Genomic DNA, 11,051 nt, shown 5'->3' with positions numbered 1-11,051 from the left:
GATAGGAGGTATAAGATTTCTCAAATGACCAATCTTGCCTTTGGTGGCTATCACTTTGTGAAACATCAATCTATTCCTGCCCTCCTGAGTGTGGCTTTGGGGGTGGTCCGGGGCCACTGTCAGTGATTCATGAGAACTATTCAGCATCCGTCAAGGACTAGAACCAAATTCCCCAGTTTCATGCACTTGCCCATTTCAACAGCAACAAGTCAGGCCTCCAGCAGAAAGCAGTCCTGTATCAGAGGAAAAGAATCTAATTGGTTCTCATTTCAGTTCCCATTGATGGTTTGGCCCAAATTTGGATGCTTTTCTTTTCCCTTGAAGTATTTGTGAAAAGATAAAACTTGGGGGCTGGAGTGATAGCACAGCAGGTAAGGTGTTTGCCTTGCATGCAGCCGATCCCTGGCATCCCATTTGATTCCCTGAGCACCGCCAGAAATAATCCCTGAGTGCAGAGCCGGGATTTAACCCCTGAGCATTGCCGGGTTTGGCCCCCTCCCACAACCCCACCCCCCCAAAAAAAAGATAGAACTAAAAACAAAATACAAAACTATCATCTTTGAGAGCATCCATAGCTAAGATGACAAGGGAATGATGGTCTACGCCAGGGACAGGGGGAAGAACACAGAAGCGCCCAGTGTCTGGGACCATTTCCCCATGGAAACATTTATCTAGCTGAATGGGGTAGTTGGAGGACTGCACTGATTTTTGACAGTTTGGGAAATATAAATGGGGAAAGGATGGGGATTAAATGATACAAGAAGTGGAGCAATAATTTCTGGGATCCCCCTTTCCCAACTGAGACCTCCCAGGCGCTCTTGGAGAGGGGCAGGCCAGCTCCCACCTAAACAGAGGCCCCTGTAGCAGCTCCCACACCCTGAGGCCACCACCATGCCTCTTGTCGGACCCCACTACCTCAGGACTGAGCGTCACAGAGAACCTAATTGGCCCCAAGCTCCAGGTATACGGTTTTTTGAGGTTTGAGGCCCCCTACCTACTCATGTTTGCGGAAGACTCAGAGCACACCCATGTCCTGCCACTGCTGCCGTGTAAATGTAGCTATTGACCTTGTCCCAGAGACTCATAAATAAATCTTGACAAAAAAATGCTTTATCTGCAAAACTGAAACTATTTATATACATCAGATCCACCACATCTACCACACACACAAACAAAGGTAAGAGAAGTATGACCAACTCGGACACTCTGGAGAGGAAGAATTCTCTAGAAACCCTACACTGAAGAAATAAGTGAATTGTCAGTTTGTCCTAGGTCCTAGTAGGCCCAGAAAGTCTTGAATTCAAGGACTGTTGCAGAGAGAGAGAGAGAGAGAGAGAGAGAGAGAGAGAGAGAGAGAGATGCATAAATTATATATAGGAGTTAGGAGTCCTGGATTCCTTTCCTGTCAGGTGTGAGCCCTAGTGTAATCAAACAAAAACTAAAAACTAAATTTTGGATAAAGGTAACTCATGCTCTACTACTTTCTGTATCTTCCAAATCTTTGTTGGAAGTAACATCATGTGAAGTGTCAAATTTTATCCATGAGTAGTTTTAAAATTCAGTGTTCAACAATTCGATTATTTCATCTCTAGAATGAGTGCAAAATGATAGGTAATAGACAATAAAAATAGACCCATGCAAACAGAGTGAGGCACAGTTCTTGGAGCAGGTATGTTTCGTATGCTCAGGGAGTTAAATCCAAGATTGAAACTGGAATTTCTGAGTGTAAGAAGTGATATGGCCTGTCTGAAAAACAGTGAAACAAAAAATGAAGACAAATTCTAGAACTGAAAAAAATTGCAGGAAGTCAAAAGACATGGTTGGTTGGCAAATTCTAGTTAGGAAATCAGAAGCCAACTAGGGGATTCAACCAGAGAAAAATAAAAACAAAAATTTGTTCAAAAGAAAGATCAAACAGAGCAAAAAAGAAGAAAGAATGGTCTTAGAAAACCAGGGGAAAGGCAAGGAGGGTAGTAAACTGAGCTCTCAAACTGCTGAGTTCTGATACTGCTGCTGCACTATTGGAAATGGATGCAATTAGTCTTAGATGCTTCTAGGACTGACAAACTTGCTAATGGGTTATGACCTTTGGTCCACAGGATTTCAAAATTCATCTCTACTGCCTGCCGAGTACCACAGTGCTAGACATGGGGAGTGCCTCTCGCCTTCCCATAGTGCCTCTGATTAACCAGACCAAACAACCCAGCAGGCCAAGGAAGCAGGGAAATGGAGTTTGCATATTCCAACCCCAGATGAACACAGAATAGAAGAGGCTGGGTGGAAGTGTGCCACAAGCAGAGGGGTGCTCACACTTCTGCCTTTTCATTATTAAACAGCTACACACAGCCCTCAACCTATATTTATATTTCTCAATAGTTTTATGCTTCTTTCTATGCCTTTATCTGTAGACCTCTGTAGCACTGTAGCACTGTCATCCCGTTGTTCATCGATTTGCTTGAGCGGGCACCAGTAACGTCTCCATTGTGAGACTTGTTGTTACTGTTTTGGCATATCGAATATGCCACGGGGAGCTTGTCAGGCTCTGCTGTGTGGTCGGGATACTCTCAGTAGCTTGCCAGACTCTCCGAGAGGGGCAGAAGAATCAAACCTGGGTCAGCTGTGTGCAAGGCAAATGCTCTACTGGCTGTGCTCCAGTCCCTGTAGATCTCTATCTCATATAAATCAAGAATTTCTCAGCTCGCCACAAAAGGGAGAAATAAAGTCCTATCAGTTACTGTTACCTTTCTGGGTGTTAATTCTAATAGTTTAATAGCAACCCTGCCCTGATAGTCTGTCACTTGAAGATTAAGCTGTAAAGCTCACTACCACCAACACTTACATGATAGGCAACAGAGAAATAGGGGCTTAGTATTTTCAGAGAAACACAGAAGAAATTGAAGCAATTTCCTATAAACCCTTTGGTGCTTGTTTCTATAACTAGTCCTGAATGGTTGCTCACATTTATAATGTCTTCTCTGCTCATTTTCTTGCTCTTGACTTGCACTTAAACTGGTTGGGTTTCTTAGACTTGGCTGAATCTTTGTTCCAGAAAGGCCTGATCCTCTGTAGTTGGATTGCTATTAATTTCAGTGATGGAATAAGGGAACATTAAGGGGCTGCATAGAGAACATTTTTGATTCCTGATAAAGTCCTCATTGCCCTGCAGTAGAGCAGTGCTCACTTTCCCTGTAAAATTTAGATAGATATAACACCACACTCATTTTAAGTACCTCTTTCTTGGCATGTTATTTTGGTTTTCAGGTGTCAGTTTCAACTTCTAATTCATTTGAACATTTATGTGCCCTGATAGAAACATTCCGTCCTTGGCAACTAAGACCACTAAACCATTATAACTCTTATTTACAGGAATGGGAATAGAAAATTCTGTTACCAGGCTATTATATATACTACTGAGAGAAATACATTCTCTTTTTATTTCTTCATTCCTTGACCCATGTATTCTGGCAGCAGAAGAATTACATATATTTCTCACTAGTTCAAAGTATGTCACATTTTTATCTTAAAATGCTTATTTTCTATTATATTCTATATACTGAACACTTTAGCAAAGAAAATACAATAATTTGAAAATGCATTTTCTGGATTCTGTTTTCTGTGGCTGTAACAAAGATCACAGTTTTAAGTCATTAGCATCAGTTGTGTAACTCTTGTCATGATGAGTATGTATTTGATTGAAACAAATGTGAATGTTTTATTTTTGTGTCAAAGTGACTTAACTGATCATGTGTCTTCCCCATTCCTGGATTTATAGCTTATACAATTCTACTTATTATTTTTAGCTGAATTATCCTACAAACCTTCATATGTCTACATACATTTGTAAATGTTGGTTGGGTGCAATTATATAGGATATATATATTTATTTCGGAATTGAAAGAGCTATGCTTGGAATATCACATTTCACTCAAGTGAGAGAAGGAATCCGGAGTTCCGACTTCCATTGACGTTCAAAAATCAGGGACGCTGTCTCATTTTCCAAGGCGTCGAAAATCAGATGGGCCAGATACGTAATGTGATTTAGAGATGACCACTGGACTAGAGCTGTTACCTGCTGGATTCCAGAATGTCAAAAGAACGCCTGACCGCCCACCTACGAGATGGTCAGACTTCTTTGTCAAAACCCTGAAGAAATGGTTTGAGGCTTTTCATGTTCCTGGAGCAAGCAGATACCATCGGGCTACACTAACATGCAATAGGGATGAATGGAGACGTTACTGGCACCCGCTCGAGCAAATTGAAGATCAACGGGATAACCAGTGATACAAGTGATATATTTATCTCAGGAATCACATTTTTAAATTATGTCTGTATTTTTTATAGTGGCACCCTAACTTTCAGGATTTCATCAACTGGCCTAATAATTTATTCTTAGTTGGTCATATTATTATTTTATTTTATTTTATCAGGCTAGCCACTACTCAGTGATGAAGCACATAATTACAAATTTTGTATATAATTGTGGGCTCATTAAAGTATATTCAAAGGGGCTGGAGCAATAGCACAGCAAGTGGGGAGCTTGTGTCGCATGAGGTCCACCTGAGTTCGATTCCTGACATCACCAAACCCAAACCCTAGCCCCGATTCTAATCCTAACCCTAACTCCTAGTAGGCCTGATATCTCGAGAGGCCCCAAAGTAGAAAATTTTCATTAGATCACTATATACTGAATATTCATTTATCTGAAATGACAATGAAAAAGTTAACACTTGAGGAAGCTAACTAAAATCTTGCCAGAGGCTATGCCCATATTTCAAATCAACTGGACCAGAACTAGGCACAATCTTACCAACTAGCCCCAACAGAATAATCGCAAAATGCCTCACTTCCCTTTTTCTTTTTTTTTTTTTTGCTTTTTGGGTCACACCTGGCGATGCACAGGGGTTACTCCTGGCTCTGCACTCAGGAATTACCCCTGGCCGTGCTCAGGGGACCATATGGGATGCTGGGATTTGAACCCGGGTCGGCCGCGTGCAAGGCAAACGCCCTACCCGCTGTGCTATCTCTCCAGCCCCTCACTTCCCTTTTTATGTTTGAAAACCAGATTACTTTCTATGAAACCCTCCACATTTCTAACCCTAACTCTAGCCATACTCTAACCATACTCTAACTCCTACTTAGTCTGCTATCTAGTGAGACCCTAGAGTAGTAAATTTCCAAAGTTTAGTGATCTTTATACACCTAAAGGTTTTCTTTTTCTGAAATTACAATCAAAAGTTAACACCCCAAACCTCCAAGAACCTAACTGCAAATCTTCCCATAACTAATCCCATATTTCAAATGAACTGGACCCTAGAGTAGGCGCAATCCTACTGACTAGTCCCAACATAGCAATTGCACAATGCTTCACTCCCTTTTTTATTTTGGAAAACCAGATTACTATTAACCTAAACCCTCTACCTCCACAAACGTCGGAAACTTGCTACTTTGAGGCCTCACTAGATATCAAGAATACCAATAATCACAGTCAGGGTTAGAATCAGGGGTAGGCCTGGCAGCTCATTGCTCTCACACCCCACAATCCCCACCATGTCCCGCACACTCCATTGCCTTAGGACGAGCCTCACCCAGAAATTAACCTGCTGAAAAATTCAGGCATGTGGGTTTTGTGACTTAAATCTCCAGGCATTCACGGAGTTGGGAGAAGCTATCCCCCTTCTGCCTCCCCCACCCATCTCCCTGTGTCTGGAAGCCCCAGTAGTCATGCACACACCCCAAATTTGCCACCCATATTGGACGCCTATAACAAATCATCATGAATAACTTTGTAAACCACAGTGTTTATATAAAGTGTAAGGGAAAATTTTACATATGTAGGCCTTACCTATCACATGTAAACTCTAAAACATATTAACACAGAATTGCTTTAAAAATTATTAATGACAGGTGAATAGTACCATAACAAGATCCAAGTATAAAATAAAATTTAATGTAATATACTTTAGATTCCAGAGTTGAAAATGTATATATGTAAATGAGAATAGGCACTTTATTATAATGTATTAAAAGCTTTTAATTTTCTATATACATAGTCAAAATCATATTATAATCTCTAATTGGCTCTTACTGATTTATTTTCTTTTTAAAAATTTTATTATCAGGGGCTGGAGCAATAGCACAGTGGGTAGCGTGTTTGCCTTGCATGTGGCCGACCTGGGTTCGATTCCCAGCATCCCATATGGTCCCCTGAGCACCACCAGGAGTAACTCCTGAGTGCAAAACCAGGAGGTAACCCCTGTGCATTGCCGGGTGTGACCCAAAAAGCACACAAAAAATTTTATTATCATAAAGTTGTTTATAATAATTGATCATATTCAATATTTCAACACCAATCCCACCATCATTATACCTTCCAGTATTTCAAAGTTTTTTTTTTTTTTTTTGCTTTTTGGGTCACACCCGGCGATGCACAGGAGTTACTCCTGGCTCTGCACTCAGGAATCACCCCTGGCGGTGCTCAGGGGACCATATGGGATGCTGGGATTTGAACCCGGGTTGGCCTCGTGCAAGGCAAATGCCCTACCCGCTGTGCTATCACTCCAGCCCCCAGTATTTCAAAGTTTCCCACCACCACTCAAGCCTGCCCCACAGGCAGATGCTTGATAATTTATTCTGAATATTGAATAAATATTAAATAGTGCAAGTATCTATTTTTTTTTCTTTTTGGGTCACACCCGGCCTCATGCACTCAGGATTTACTCCTGGCGGTGCTTAGAATCAAACTCAGGTCGGCTGTGTGCAAGGCAAATGCCCTACCCACTGTGCTATCACTCCAGCCCCAACAAGTATCTATTTTTGTGAGGACAAACTGCTGGCCCTAGAGAAGAGACTCAATGCAATTATGTAACCATCAGGTACTGCAATCTGGAGGAGTTGAGATCCCCTGGCAGCTCAGCATTGGTCTCTGTTCTTAGCAGATTACCAATCAGCAGTGACAGCAGAAAGATCACTACAGATGAGAGGAATTTCTCATTGCTGTTTCTGAGTCCATGTATAACCTCCATTCTTGCTGCATATTTCCTTGGTCCATAAGCCTGCTGAGTGAGCACTGGAATATGAGGGAACAAAAGCTGATTGACATCTGTTAGATGAGTCAGTCTATTTGATTAATTAAGTCTATTTCTGCAGAGGGAGAGCCTGGCAAGCTCCCTGTGGCATATTTATATGCCCAAACCAGTAACAATGATGGGGCTCATTTCCCTGACTTTGAAAGAGCCTCCAATGTGGCACCGCTGGGAAGGACGAGTAAAGAGAGCTTCTAAAGTCTCAGGGCTAGGACAAATGGAGACATGACTGAGACTGCTTGAGAAATTCGACGATCAATGGGATGATGATAATGATGATGATGATGATAATTTCTGCAGTGATTACTCTTAGATATGTATTACGTGTTGTACAATATTCTCATATTTTCTATTCTTCCTGGGAAGTCCACTCATCCACCACTTCCCCAGCTACCATTTTTATCCACTTCAGAGCTCACTCTTTCAAAGTTCCTGACTACTGTTGACCCATAAGCCACTGCCCATTAAATACTCTAGACTCATATCTTTGAACATCTTCTCACCTAGATAAAGGACTTCTTAACATTCTGCCCACTGATATTTCTCTTCAGCAACAACTTCTAGGGACCCTTCACATTGAGATGGCAGATACTGAAGCACGTGGTGAAACATCCATATTCCAGGTGTGAAGTTTTCCTTTCCTGGTAACAAACAAGTTATGAGGTTTCCCCATGAGAACCCAATTATGGACAGTGAAGCAGCTGTGCAGAAGGAGTGGGTGCTGTGCACTCTGCTATAAGCTTGCTTATGATTCAGGCCCTACCTAGTCTGACTTTGCTACTCCTAGCATTCATTTTTCCATGTCCAGGTTGGTGATTTCATGGATAAAATAATGCCCAGTTGGTGATTGGCAACTCAGGTCACATGGGACATTGTCCTCTGATCAAGTTGCAATCTCATCTAATGTATAGTCGCAAGGTCAGTGCACTTTTTCAGGAAAAGTTGAACTGTCTACATAAGAGGGCATGACTTTGACGTAAAAACACAGAGGTCAGTCTAGGCTGGAGTCCCTGCTTTGCATGCACATTTAATCCCTGGCAGTGCTCGTTGCCCTGAGCACCAGGAAAAGCAAACCCTGATCACCGAGCTGATAGTAACTCCCAGGTACCAGCAAGGAAAACCAAAAAGATTTTTTTCCCCAAAAAGTCAAAAATAAAATACAAGTACAAAGTCTGTACTGTATTTGTAAGAGGCTCCAAACAACATCATCACGGACCATATAAACTGCACCATATAAACTTTGGATCTCCTGGGGCACACCCTAAGCAGCAGGATGGCATATTGTGGTCTAGATCTGCAGCATTTTATTATTTTTATTCCAATTAAAAACAGCCAGCTGTAGAGGTTAGTCAAAAAGGGCAGGACGTTACACTCAAAAACAAGACATGTTGTCTCCAGAATCGAAAAGTTTCTGGTAAACCATAATTTAATACTAGGAGTTCAAAGTGAGACAACCTACATCTCACCTAAGTTATTTGGGAAAATAACTCAAAACAGCACCTCTAGAAGCTTGAATCCTTTAATGGGCTTTGGTAGGGTACTTGCCTTGCATACAGCCAACCCAAGCCCTTGAGTGCCACATGGTCCCTGCTCCTGCCAGGAGTGATCTGTGATTGTAGAGCCAGGAATAATCCCTGAGCACTGCTGGGTATGGCCCCCAAACAAAAATTATGGATACATATTTTAGTATTCTAAAACAAAAAGATAAGAAAAACAATTGTTATGATAAAAGTCAGAATAGCAATTACCTTCAGGGGGGTGCTATGGGTGTATGGTTGGGGAAAAGTATGTGAGGGTTACTGATTTTGTATGTGTGTGTGTGTGTGTGTGTGTGTGTGTGTGTGTGTGTGAGGGAGACAGCCATGTTCTATTTATTGATCAGGATGCTGGTTTCTATGATTTGTAGTAGTTCACTAATTATTAGAGTGTGTGCTCATTCCCCTCTCAAAGTAAGTTTGTCTTTCAAATGCCAGTTATTATCATATTCTGGTAAATCAGAAAAATATTCAATAAGTTGAGTGGTTAGGGAAACATCCAAGGAGATGACATTTGAACGAACCAACACCTGGATGGAAGGAAAATGTAGCAGCAGAGAATTCCAGGCAGCAGAAACAGTACATTATTTAACAGATCAGGGGCTGAAAGAAACAACTAGATTAGTTAAAATGACAAATCGAAAGGGCAGGGTGGACTGGGTGGGAAAGAATTGTAAATGAAGTAACATCTATAATATAAGCACACAATCATACCTTTGGAGAATGACAGATATCAGAACCAAATCTGATTGAGTCTTATATACAATGTAAAAAAAGTGGAATAGGAGTTCATTGAAAGCTGGTGTGATATCTCATATACTGCAATAAGACCTTCTTGCTATTTTAGCACAAATGGCTGTGGGAGAACAAGAGTCAGAGAAGGAGACGAAGCCTCTAGCAATGGTTCAGCTGAGGAATGAGGTGGTTTGGTTGTGATAGCACTGGAGAAAAGTGGTCAGATAATTTGATCCATTTCAGAGGCACAGCTGAGTGGATGTGATGCCAGATTGAATGTAGAAGACGAAGAAAAAAGAAATGAAAGATGATTATTTAGTTTTTTGTCCTGAGTAGCTGGATAAATTCTGAATGCTAGATGATACCTAAGGAAAGAGCCTATTTGAGTAGTATGTAAGAGGAAATTGTTATATTTCCCACCTTTCCTTTTGCAGCTGTTAAGGTTTTTTTTTTTTTTTTAAAGCAGGCTTTAAAAAATAACTCCAATGAGTTAACAAGTATAACTGTTGGCAACAAATGACGTAGTTTAAAGTAATTTTCCCAAAACATTTGAATGTTTTACATGAAAATCAATGAATTGACAGTTTACCTGAAAATCAACGAATTGTTTTGAGTGATATGAATCACGGTTTTCATTTAGTGGTGATTCTGGTGAAACAGACTGAGTGGTTTTTGAAATACATATTTGGCCACACTGTAACCTTGGTGCTCAAGCTGTGGTTCATACACACAGTCTCATACACTGCCCAGATTTATTGAACTAGAATCTACCACTCAAAATGGTCCCCAGGTGATTTGTATGCACATTAAAGTTCAATAGACACTAGTCTAAATTTCCTGAAAATATGTGAAGTGGCTGAATGTGAAAAAATGAACACAGGTCATATGCATTGTAAAAGCAGGAAGCAAAATAAATGACACTAAATTACCTTTTGCTTGTCAAAATAAATTGACCATGTCTACAACATTTTTTGTATACTCTTAATTTTTTATTTTATAATTTAATATTCAACCCAATAAAAATTGATGGCTATAAATAAGTAGTCTGTTTTCCTTTCTTAATATGCCAAATGAGTTCTCTTTTCCAATTATGTTAACATTATGAGACTTTTGCTTGTTAGCATTAGTTTTGACCCTTCAATTTGATGATTTTTTATTATCTTACACCGAAGGAAATGTAACAAATATAGTACATAAGGTAGTAATCCTGGAGTTAGAGAGATAGTACAGTGCATAGGGTGCTTGTCTTGTGCAGCCACTCCTGATTTTGATCTCTGGTACCCCGTAAGTTCACCTGAGCCTTGACACGAGTGATCCCTGGGCTCATAGCAAGGCGTGAGCCCTGAGCACTGCTGCTGGGTGTGGCCCCAAAACCAAAACCATACAGCAACAAAAAGATAGTGATCCTGGTAAAAATTTGGAATTGTCACAAGATAGCTTGATTTGTTTGCCAGGTTATGCACAAAAATCTGAATTTGACCAATGATAAAACATTTAAAACTTTTTACTACTATAAACTCATTGGTCAGAAAAATAAACTTGAGATAAAGCATTAAATATAGGAACCATTCTTTAATATTATAAATTTGCAAAATTAACAATGTGGCATAAAATTGTCAAGAAAAAATATTTGGGGAATGAAATCTTAATTTTTGATTGAATTGTCATTTTATTTATTTATTTATTTATTGGTTTTTGG

Source organism: Sorex araneus, chromosome 8 (genome assembly GCF_027595985.1).
Source record: "Sorex araneus isolate mSorAra2 chromosome 8, mSorAra2.pri, whole genome shotgun sequence".
In the NCBI taxonomy this organism is placed as follows: Eukaryota; Metazoa; Chordata; class Mammalia; order Eulipotyphla; family Soricidae; genus Sorex; species Sorex araneus.
This window is presented reverse-complemented; position numbering follows the sequence as displayed.